The 11,631-nt window shown below is 42.6% G+C and overlaps 2 long non-coding RNA genes across 2 annotated transcripts in view; one reads left to right on the forward strand and one right to left on the reverse strand.

Moving 5' to 3' along the window:
* LOC308385595 overlaps positions 1 to 11,631 on the forward strand; it is a 196,520-nt gene that overhangs the window by 57,968 nt on the left and 126,921 nt on the right. The gene's annotated exons all lie outside the window — the stretch shown is intronic.
* Positions 1,993 to 11,631, reverse strand: part of LOC308385590 — a 22,364-nt gene continuing 12,725 nt past the window's right edge. Inside the window, exons 2-4 of the long non-coding RNA XR_013969579.1 lie at positions 9,183 to 9,288; positions 8,092 to 8,771; positions 1,993 to 3,406 (exon numbers count right to left, since the gene is read on the reverse strand). This is a non-coding gene — a long non-coding RNA (uncharacterized lncRNA). The remainder of the gene's footprint in view (positions 3,407 to 8,091; positions 8,772 to 9,182; positions 9,289 to 11,631) is intronic.

Raw genomic sequence — 11,631 nt, forward strand, 5'->3', positions numbered from 1 at the left:
GCGGGACATTAGATTTACTCTCAGCGGAATTGACCGGAGAAGGCATCAGTTCATGCACTGCACTGGCCTGCACCACGATTAGTATAAGGTAAGAATGAATGAATTTTCTTCTATTTGTTATTTCCACAGTTGCATTTGAATAACAGTAAAAAACTCGTTAATGTACAGTTTCTGACAAAATGTGGGAGCCCGAAATTGTGTCCACTTTTCATCTTACAACTCAGCTGGAGTTTCATACTTTTCTGTTATATTCTGTTACAAAGCTAGCCTAACGCTTCGAGGGTTCCTTTGTTAGCCTTGCCGTCGCCTCGGCCACCATTGACCCAGACTGTCGCTCTGTCTTTGCCTTTTTGCATAGTACTAAAAAAAAAAATAGTGTAAATCTGTGATATATGATTGGTAAATGTAAAGGTAACTGTATAAATGTGTTCAATGACTTTGTTACTTTTGATGATTGGAGAGCACCCGCTTCAATTCGCACACGAAAACTTTAGACTCAGTTCGAATGCTCACGCGGCATGTCCACGTGACTTTACGTTGCACGCTCACCTTTACGTTGCACGCTCACCTTTACGTTGCACGCGTACATGACTTTCCGTTTGTGCCTTGAATAATGAATAAGGCTACGTCCACACGTACCAGGGTATTTTTGAAAACGCAGATTTTTCTATGCGTTTACACCTTTCGTCCACACGTAAACCTCGTTTTCGTTCGCTGAAAACGGAGATTTTAAAAAACGCCTGCCAGGGTGGATATTTTCGAAAACTCAAGTTTTTGCATTTACGTGTGGATGAGGAAAACAGAAAACGCAGCGTCAAAGGTGTGCGCCTATTTTGACGTCACACTGTGCACGTTTTTCTTTCGGTGCAATGAATTTCTACAATGGCGGACTTAGACAAACTTATACTTGAATGCAGAATGTTAAGCCATCACTTATGGATATATTAGTTTTTCGCCTCCCACTGCTTAAACCTGAACAACCACTTTATGAAGTGGTTCTGAGTGAGCTGGAGCTGTTTTGCAAAGAAGGATGGGCAAGGATTTCAGTCTCTAGATGTGCAAAGCTGGTAGAGACAGACCCTAAAAGACTGGCAGCTGGAATTGCAGCAAAAGCTGGTTCTACAAAGTATTGACTCAGGGGGCTGAATAATTACACACAGCCCACTTTGCAGTTATTTATTTGTAAAAAATGTTTGGAATCATGTATGATTTCTGTTCCACTTCTCACGTGTGCACCACTTTGTGTTGGTCTTTCACCTGGAATTATAAATGTACATTAATACATTCAATAAAATTGATTCATGTTTGTGGCTGTAATGTGACAAAATGTGGAAAAGTTCAAGGGGGCCGAATAATTTTGCAAGCCACTGTAAGCGGGAGATTTTCCCAACGAAGAACCACTTACTGCTTAAAAGATAGTTAAAGTAGACTGTATACCCTCAGGTTAACTTTAAACGTATTGTTGAAGTCAGAGGCAGCATAAAAGTGACCCCCCCTTAGACTGATTTCTAGTTCTAGTGTCTTTATATTCCAGTGAGTTCTGCTTTTAGTTAGCAAACATAAACTAATGTAAGTCTATTAACGGCAACTGACTAACCAACCCGGTGAGTCGAGTCCCCTCGAGCAGTGCTCACTGACCAAGCCTAACACCAAACTGATGAAAACATGGTAGCATTTAGTCTGCATTTATAAATAAGGCAGCATTTATTTAAAACCTGCAACAATCTCTCCCAAAGTGATTGCAGTCACTTCAAGTCAGAGCGCAACTGTTTGCAGAAAGTTGGCCTCTTATAAGATGAGCTCCCTTATTCATTGTATTCCCAGAGTAATTCCCAGAGTATTTTATTTTCTTTAATAAATATCGATGTTTGGTGTCACTGTATTGAGACAACATCACAACGCAAAATATCAAGATGCTGTGCTGTATCGATCCCCCCCCCCCACCTCTACCGTATTACGGGTGAAAACACCAGTCAGCCAGAAGATCAAAACAATAGTTAAGTTCAAGTATTTATACAATATCAGTTAACTGTAAGGTAAAACAATATCTATAACAACAACTACTACTAAATACGGTGTCCCAATGGGAAAACCATTTAAACGTAACAGCGATAACATTTTGGAGAATCAAAATCCGTAAAAAATAAATAAATAAAAAAATAAAATAAAAAAGTAAAAGACTTGCAGCTTCCCAAATGTAACATTCAGGGTTATTGATGCAAGTCCAGAAATCAGAGCCACAAAGTAGACAAAAGGAAAACATATTATTGATACAGAAGTTGTTTTCTATGCAAGATCACTGCAAAAATCCATACCTAATGTCCACCCTACTGTTACTCATTTTATATTAAGATTTAAAAATTAGTTGGTATTGGTATGGCGAGTGGCCTTCAATAATAGTAATAAATCACATAGCAATAGTACATTCATATAGTTGTAATAGGCATGAAAATATATTAAGTAATCCAAAGTATTCAGAATACGTAACTCTACCGGCATCCAGCATCTATCTACATGTAAAAAGAATTTGGTGTTTTCTGAGGGTCCAAAAAGAAATAATAGAATTTGAATTAATTTAAATTAAAACAATTTAGTTTAATACGACTAATAGGCATTACGAGCTCAGTCATGGGAAAAAAAACAACAAAAAAAAACAACAACAACATTTCGAATGTTATTTCTTCCTGAATTGAAGTCCAAACATCAGAGCTACCTCATGAGATCCAAGTGTGACATCAGCTGACACTCTTTACAGGAGATTCCATCTGAACTCTGTGGAGCCTGATCTGGTTTGTAAGTCTGACCCTGAAACCAGAAGAGGATCTTTCTGTCTCTTCAGATTCACTGTGATCCAGTGCAGTCCGTCCTGCAGGATCGCGCTGATGTTTGCACAGAGCAGATAATGAAGTGAATGTTTTTGCACATTGGTAACAGTGAAACAGTTTATTTACAGTGAGGGATTGTTTATGTTCGGATTATAAACTGAGATTCTTAAAGCTCTTGCCACACTGTTATTAAGTTCACTTCAATATGTCGAAGTTCATGGCAATCACGAGTCCCTGAATATGAGAAACGTCTGTCACAGTGTCTACAGTTGTATGGGTTCTCTCCTGTGTGGACTCATTATGCAGGTAACCTGCAGTGGTGAAGGATGACCCACACTGGTCACACACGTGCTTTTTAACCCCACTGTGAATGACTTCATGTCGTTTTAATTCACTTGGTTTGGAGAAGCCTCTCCCACATTCTTTGCAGAAGTTCATTTTGTCTCCAGTGTGTCTACGCTGATGTATTTTCAGGCTTTCTGGTAATTGAAAGTTTTTCCACAAAGGTCACAGTGAAACTCTTTCCCACCACCACAGTGACGACAGGGTTGAGAATTGGATCCATCTGTGTCGCTCTGCTTCTAAACAAAGACACAAACACAGTAAGTCAGGGAATTCCTTCAACATTTTAATCCTGAACATCGCCTGAAACAAAGAGCATCTCCCAATTTAATGTATTTGATGTAGAGGAACAGCAACAAGCACTGGTACTGTATAAGTTTTCTACAGTACCAGTTTTTCCTTCCCACTGTCACCAAAGTGCTTGCTCATAGGGGGTCATATGATTGTTGGGATTTTCTCTGTATCTATTATTGTAGAATCTACTGTACAATATAAAACACCTTGAGGCGACTGTTGTTGTGATTTGGCGTTATATAAATAAGATTGAATTGAATCTTGAAAATTGATGACTATGTCATAAATTGCAGGGACAAGGTTAAAAACTTGGGCGTGTGGTTCAACATGGCGCTCTCCTTCGAGTCTCATGTAAAAGAGACAACAAAGACCGCCTTTTGTCATTTGAGGAACATAGCTAAAATCAGACAAGTTTTATCAAACTACACTGCAGAGGTTCTTCTCCACGCATTTGTGTCTTCGCGTATCGATTATGGTAACGCTCTCCTTTCTGGGCTACCAAAGAAAGGTTTTAGAGGTTTACAGATGGTGCAAAATGCAGCTGCTCACATTTGAACTACAACTGGAACATTTGAGCACAATACCCCTGCATTGAAATCACTTCATTGGCTACCTTGTGAGGTTCGACAGATTTTAAGGTCCTGCTGCTCACCTACAAGGCTTTAAATGGTTTGGCACCTTCATACCTCTCTGATCTTTTGAACCCTTATGTTCCATCCCATGCTCTCCGATCCCAGGATTCTGGTCATTCAAAAGTTCCTAGAGCCAGAAAAATAACTATTGGGGGAGCGTGCTTTTCCTTTTCCTGCCCCGTTTTTGTGGAACAACCTCCCTCAAGATATTAGTGGAGCCTCTGTGGAGGTTTTTACAGCTAAGTTGAAGACCCACTAGTTCACCCTATCCTACACATCTTAATTAGTGTTTTTAACCTTTATTGCTATGCATCACTTTCATTTATTTCTTTATTTTTAAATAGCTGTACAGAACTTTGTCTGAAAGCACTTCATAAATAAAGTTCTTCTTCTTATGTTTTTGTGTCTTTGTTTTCTGTTTACTTTTTTATTTTGATTAGAGAAAAGGTGAGCCTAGGTCCTATTAACCTATAACAACTGTGATACTTGCTTCTACTTTTTTTTTTTTTTTTTTTTAGAAGTGAGTAAGTGACGGACAAGGTAAGCGACTCATGTTGTAACTGACGTCAGACACCGGAGATTTTGGCGGAAAATTAAAGCAAATGGTAGTTTAGATTTGAACAAATTCATTTAAGCTTCAGCATTACCAAATACACTTATCAATTGTCTTATAACTAACACTATTTGTCTAAATAATCTCCAACACCCTGGAGAACAACGAGGAGAGTTTAGAGACTCTCCAAGATTATATTGATCAGTGCTTTCAGGATTTCGTGATGAAGAAGACCCCGTGTGCAGCTTCCCCGGCTAAAGCTGAGACGCCGTCGTCGAAAAGACAACGCCCGGCAGATTCCCCTGGCTCAACATCGCCAGCCGGCAAAGATATTGCCGACATATTGGAGTCAATCGACAAGCGATTGTCCAGTTTCGACGCAAGGCTGTCCTTGGTGGAGATTCTTCACCGAGAATTTAAATGCTTGCGAGAATCCCTGGAGTTCAGCCAGCAGCAGGTGGAAACGCTTGCTGCTGAAAATGCCACGCTAAGGGAGTCGGTGAAATGTCTCACAGATAATGTTACCCAGCTCAATAGAGAAAATAAAAAAATAAAAGAAACAGTTATCGATCTACAAGTTCGTAGCATGCGTGATAATCTGGTATTTTCTGGTATTCCAGAAGCCGCTGGAGAGGACGCGGAGACCACGGTAAAAAGCTTCATCAAAACCCACCTGAAGCTGCCGGAGGACACTGTGAAGAACATCGTCTTCGATCTGGTACATCGCCTCGGCCCCATTCGGGCTACGGCCGGGAGACCACGTCCTATCGTGGCCAAATTCGGCCACTTCAAACAAAAGCAACATGTGAAAAGCCGCGGCAGGGAATTAAAAGGAACGGACTTCAGCGTGAACGACCAGTTCCCCAAACAGATCTTGGAACGACGCAGGGTCCTCTTCCCAATCCGACGCGGCTTCATCCAGAAGGGCTCCCGCGCTGTCATCGCTGTGGACCGGCTGTACGTGGACGGACAGCTCCACCGCGACCCCAACATCACTCCGTGGCTGTATTAACCTCACACCAGATAAGAATCAGCTACACCATTTCCCTATCCACTCACACTAACTTGCATTAACATCTGTTTTAGCTTTCCTCTCCTCAGGAGCTCCCTCTGCAGGAGGGGGAGATACAGGAGAGGTGGAGGAAGATCTCAGCCTGGGTGTTTATTGTCTTATGTAGTCTGGAAGATGAGTGGATGGTGGGGTGGGTGCAGTTTTCTCTGTGGTGGGGTTGGGTGGACTGTCCCGGGCTCTGTGGGGCCGGGCGGCGCTGCTGCACTGGGCCCGGTCTGGATGGGCCTGGGCCCCCTTTCCCTGGCGGGTCGCGGAGTATGGGGGTGCCTACTGGGGTCAGCGGGGGAGCTGGCCCCAGGGAGAGGTCACTTGCCCCTCCCTTCCTTCCCTCCCCATCTCCAGCTGCCTCCCTCTTCCCGCTCCACCACAACCACCCACACATGCAGGGCCTTGGAGTAGGGGTATGTCACCAGGGTGCAGAGGAGGCTACCCCCCCCGTCCCCTTCTGGCTGCCTCTGCCTCAATTTTATCCCACAACTTAGACATTCACATTACTCACACTCTCATTACACATACATATAGGATCTTGGGGGTGGGCACGATACACGGAATCCAAATTACCATCAGGGTGTACACCTCACCCCTGGCGTTGTTGCCCACCTCTCAATTTTAAATACACAGACATTGAGGGCTAGCAGGAGGGACCATGCGCTTACCTACTGCTCTCTGGCAGGTAGCTCCATGCCCTCCTGGGTTTTAAATGCACCTTAGAACACACATGCATCAACATTACAATGAGCGGGTGGAGGGAGGTTTGGAGTCTTCTCTCACCCCCGTTCTCTGCGACCTGCTGGAGCAGGGGGGCTAGGAGGAGGAGTTGGCCGTCCGACTGCGGTCTGGAGTGTGGAGCCTTCCTGCTGCTGCGGAGTCGGGGCGGTCTGCCTCCCCCCACCGCAGGGAAAAGGGAAACACCACCTGGGTCTGGGTGCAGTTCCCCCCTCCAGGGGCGGGGGCACCTAGACCCGGTTTGTAGAGTACGCTTGGGGAGTGTGATCGTGTGTACAACGTCTCTTTATGTCTGTCTCCACGTTGGTTGAGTGTGGAGTAAGTGCATATGAGAGCATGAGGGTGGGAATGGATGTTTGTATCTGTGTGTGCCTGTATGTCTGTGTCTATATGTCAGGTTGGGTTTCAGGCGCCACCTCTCTGGGGACATCTCAGGCCCTCCAAGGTTTGGAGGCCTATCTCCCCCCACCACCACTTCCCCTGCCAGTGGCGGACCCCCTCAGACATCGGTGCGTTGGTGGTTCTTTGTGTCCGGGGATGGGCGTCCAGGTACACACCGGCTCACTCCTTGGCGGCCGCTTATCGGGGCCTGGAGCCTGGGGCTCGCTCGGGCCACTTCGGAGGTGGGGTGCCCCCGGCCTCTCGGCCTGGGGCTCGGTCACTCAGGCGCAGCTGGCTGCCGGCGGAGCTCACGGGCGCGTCACTGCAACTCCCCCTGGCTTCTGCTCCGCGGCTGCTGAGTGAGCCCTCATCTGGGACTCTCCTCAGCTCTTTCCGGGACAGTGGCGCAGCTGCCCCTCTGTTGGTCTTCCTTGGTCTCTTGTGTTCTGGGGGCCTCTGGATGTCTGGAGTTTTGATCTCCTCCACACCTGCTTCAAGCCCTGGAGGACGGGGCTGTGGCCCCCCCACACCCTCTAGCAGATTATTACATGAAGGAACCTTTTAAAAAAACAAAAAACAAGCGCGTCCATGCTCACAGGTGTACACACGGGTGATCACACCCACAAACTACACCCTTTTTGGCTCCTACCTCAAAGCACACTGTGTTCTGTTGATCTTATGTGCTGCACAATAATGTTTAACATTTAGTATTTACTGTCATATTCCCATATATCATTGTGATGTTGTTTATTCTATTACTCTTGTTCTCTTCTGCTTGCTTTCTTTTTTCTTTCTCAGCAGGTGATCCAGGTGATTGATATATGCATTTTTTTTTCTCTGCCCGTTCTGTTGGTTTTTGTCTTTTGCCCTTCTCCCCCGTCCCTCTTCTCAGCTGTTTCTCTTTCCCTCTTTCTTTCTCCCCTTCTTTCCCCCAGTCAAGTCTGTCCCGTATTCAGTAAGTGAAAATAAAATAAACAATAAAAGGTGAATCAAATGGACCATTACGGCAAGGCTGGGATGGTCAGTTTGGTAAAGTAAATCCGTTGGGCATCTTTCTTTGCCTTTAGACAACAATTCTGATGGCAAAAGAGCCAAACGGGACAGGCAAAAAAAGAAAAAAGATACTTGCTTCTACTAATAACACTCAGCTTACTGGACGAAAATAACACATTTTTTCAATCAGTTCATCCAATATAACTCCATAAGTTTACTGATCTGACTTGTTCCAAACACTCAGTCTAAAATAAGAATAATATAAATACATACCTCACAGTACTGCACTTGTAGAGTTACTTTCTGGTGTGGATCTTTTGGTGTTTTCTCAGGGAATGTGGAGATTTGAAAGTCTTATCACACAGGTCACATTTATAAGGTCTCTCCTCATTGTGGGTAAACATGTGTTGTTGTAAATGTACATTCCTTGTAAATAGTTTTCCACACTGATCACAGAAATAAACATCATGTCCAGTGTGACTGCGTAAGTGTAGATTTCGTGACTCTATACGGCGGAATGTTTTTCCACAAAAATCACAGGGGTACGCTTTGCTTCCAGAGTGGGTAACTTGATGACGCTTTAAGTTTTTACTTTGAGCAAAAGATTTTCCACACAAATCACAGTTGTACGGTTTAATTGCACTGTGGATGAGTTGGTGTCTTTTTAAGGTTCCAGCCAGGGTAAAAGATTTTCCACACAAGTCACAGCTGTACGCTTTAATTCCACTGTGGATGAGTTGGTGTGTTTTCAGGTGTTGAGCCTGGCTAAAAGATTTTCCACACAAGTCACAGCTGTACGCTTTAATTCCACTGTGGATGAGTTGGTGTGTTTTCAGGTGTTGAGCTCGGGTAAAATCCTTCCCACACTCGTCACAGCTGTATTTTTTCTGCCCCTTTCTTCTGTGAGGTTTGTCGGCCTCCTGAGAGCGCTGACTTCTCGCTCCATGTTGGTCCTGCAGTGACAGAGATACAAACAGAGGCAGTGAGTGAAATGCAGTCGTGGAACAAACTGAAACTGCCTCCATTAGTGGAATCAAAGAGGTCAAGAAACACGTTGTAGGTGTGTTACCACCACCTTCTGGTGATAGTTTCCCACTACAATGATGTGCTACAATAAAACTTGTCAAAGGGGAAAATCTTTTATGTCATAAAAATATTGTGAGTTCAACTGATGATGATGTTGTTTCAATGTGTGCTGATAAAATATGATCTTTGTATTTTCTTGTAACTTCTGTGGTTTTTGTTTGTGAATGTAGCTTCTGTATGTGTGGAGGAGGAGCCCAGGATGGAAAAGATAAAGCTGCTGTTAACAACCAGCTGTGCACACAGTTTCAATAACAGTGTAACTGAGATACTTTTCTCACCTCCTGTGTTGAAGTCATTGTTTCCTCTCTAGTGGCTGAGCTGAGTCCAAATGGCTGAAACTGTTCCTCTGCTGCTCCACCAGACTCTTCTCCTCCTGTTACTCAGCTGGGACACAAAAGTATAGATATGTATTTTATCCCTGACAAGAAGAAGCAGAGCAAATAAACATTACTACACTCATCAGTAACAATACCTATGAAGGAGGGGTGGAGCCGAACCAGAATACAGTATTCGGAAAGGCACACAAAAAAACAAACAAAAAATAATAATAATTATTTTTTTACGAATATTTATTTCGAACAAATACTTAAAAAAATATTTATATTTGGGAACAAGGGAAAACTTTATATGAAACAGCTGAGTTTCCTTGAGAGACTGCAGAACAGTACTGGATGAGTGAGTGACGTGTGAAAGAGGTGACTGACACAGGCTGCTCCACACAGCGACAGAGACGGCTCGGCTGAGCGAAAAAAACACTGAACTGCATCACTATTTTTGTTCAATAGATTTTTTGGACCTTAACTGTGTTCTGGAGGCAGTTTATAGGTTTCGCGAAGATCGGGAGATTATTTCATTACGCTGCACTATTGACATCTGCATTCGGGTGCTCTTATGTTCACTCCGTTTACGTAGCTCTGTTAGCTTGGTAATTTAGACAACAGGCTGTTGACAGAGTAACGATAAAGTTCGGTAAAAAGGTTAAAACAATGATTGTGTCGAATGTATGCACTTGTGCGAGCTATATGGTACATTTAGGTTACTTAGGTATTTCAACCTATGCTAAGGTTAACCTTAGTTGTTGGTTTAACCATGGTTGAGGCAATGGCTGTTATGTTATTTTCTTTTCAGTGACGTTACATGTTCATTGCTGGATTTATGGAAAGAAAAAAAAATCAACTAATACTGCCTATCCATAGTTGCTATAATGGATACAATTAAAGAATACTTACGCTTGTAATTAATGTTATAGTGTAACACAAAAAATTGATTTTTATGCCCAGTTTGAATTTTACTCAAATACAAATACAAATACTTTTCCCCCCTCAATAAATACAAATACAGATACTGGCTGCTTTGCACATCTCTACTATGAAGCTTCAAGGTGAAATCCCAGGAGCAACTACAAAAAGAAAGTCATCAGCTGCCTACAAGAACTTGAAAGGGAAAAGGCCACTGAGTAGGGCTGGGCGATATGGCCTAAAATTCATAAGGTGATATAATTTGAAGCATGTGCGGTAACGATATATATCGTGATATATTCTTTTCTTCTGTATAACGTATTTTCCACACTAAAAATCTTTTAATTTTCTCAAAAATCGAGAGTGTGCCTTATGTATGAATTCTGGTTGTGCTTACTGACCTCGAACCGATTTCTGCGTGCAGAAATCTGTTAAAAAATGTTTTAGTACAACTTTGGTAAGCCGCACAGCTTGATGGATTGTCAGAGCATTATGGCTGCCGTAGTGAAAAGCTTCGCGGAGTAATCTGGGTCCAAAACTCCGTCAACTTCAGGTCCCAAAGTCAAACGAATACTAAGAGTTAAAAACGGTCTAAATTCTTTCATCTTTAATTAAATCATCAGCGTTGCTGCTTTATCGGGTGTAACAATTAAGTTTTACATCGATGCATCCATGAAAACAGAATTTATTAAATTTAACAGAGATAGAAGTTAACAGGAAGTTAGCTCGCTAGTTTACACCTAAACATGACATGTTCTAAGAGATTTTTGAAACTAATTCAAACGTACAGCTCTGCTATCACTTCCAACATAAATGAAGACAGAAAACTAAACAGCAGTGGCCTTTGAGGGGTTACTGAAGTCTGACTACCTGATATATAATGTTGTGCTACGTGATTGCTAGCGACACAGCTATGTTAGCATAACATTAGCACAATGAAGCTGGAGGATGAACGCCAACTTTTTTTCCACTCATTAAAAGTTAACGTGAGGGATTCTGGTGGTCAGGGACAAATGCAATCGTATAGCAGGATGCTGTACACGGGGCAAACTTCAGTCAGGAGAACAACTGAGATCATTCATCCACAATACGAGGTTAGTTATTAAGATAAGATAAGATAAGATAAGATAACCTTTATTAGTCCCACACGTGGGAAATTTGTTTTGTCACAGCAGGAAGTGGACAGTGCAAAAGTTATGACGCAAAAATTAGAATACAATAAGAATAAATACAGTACACAGCTGTACAGAATAGAATAAAATAATATACTATATACAGTAGAATAAAATAGAATAAAAATATACAATAAGATAAAAATAGAATACGAATGCTATATACAACTGAGTAAAAATACAACGATGCCAGAAAAGATTATTGCACTTAGTGTTATTGCACATGTGTGGATGTGTGTGTTTGATCAGCTGCAAAAGTCTTTGTTGTGGAGTCTGACAGCAGTGGGGAGGAAAGACCTGCGAAATCTCTCTGTCCC

This window comes from Rhamphochromis sp. 'chilingali' (genome assembly GCF_963969265.1).
Source record: "Rhamphochromis sp. 'chilingali' genome assembly, chromosome: 18".
NCBI classification, from domain to species: Eukaryota; Metazoa; Chordata; class Actinopteri; order Cichliformes; family Cichlidae; genus Rhamphochromis; species Rhamphochromis sp. 'chilingali'.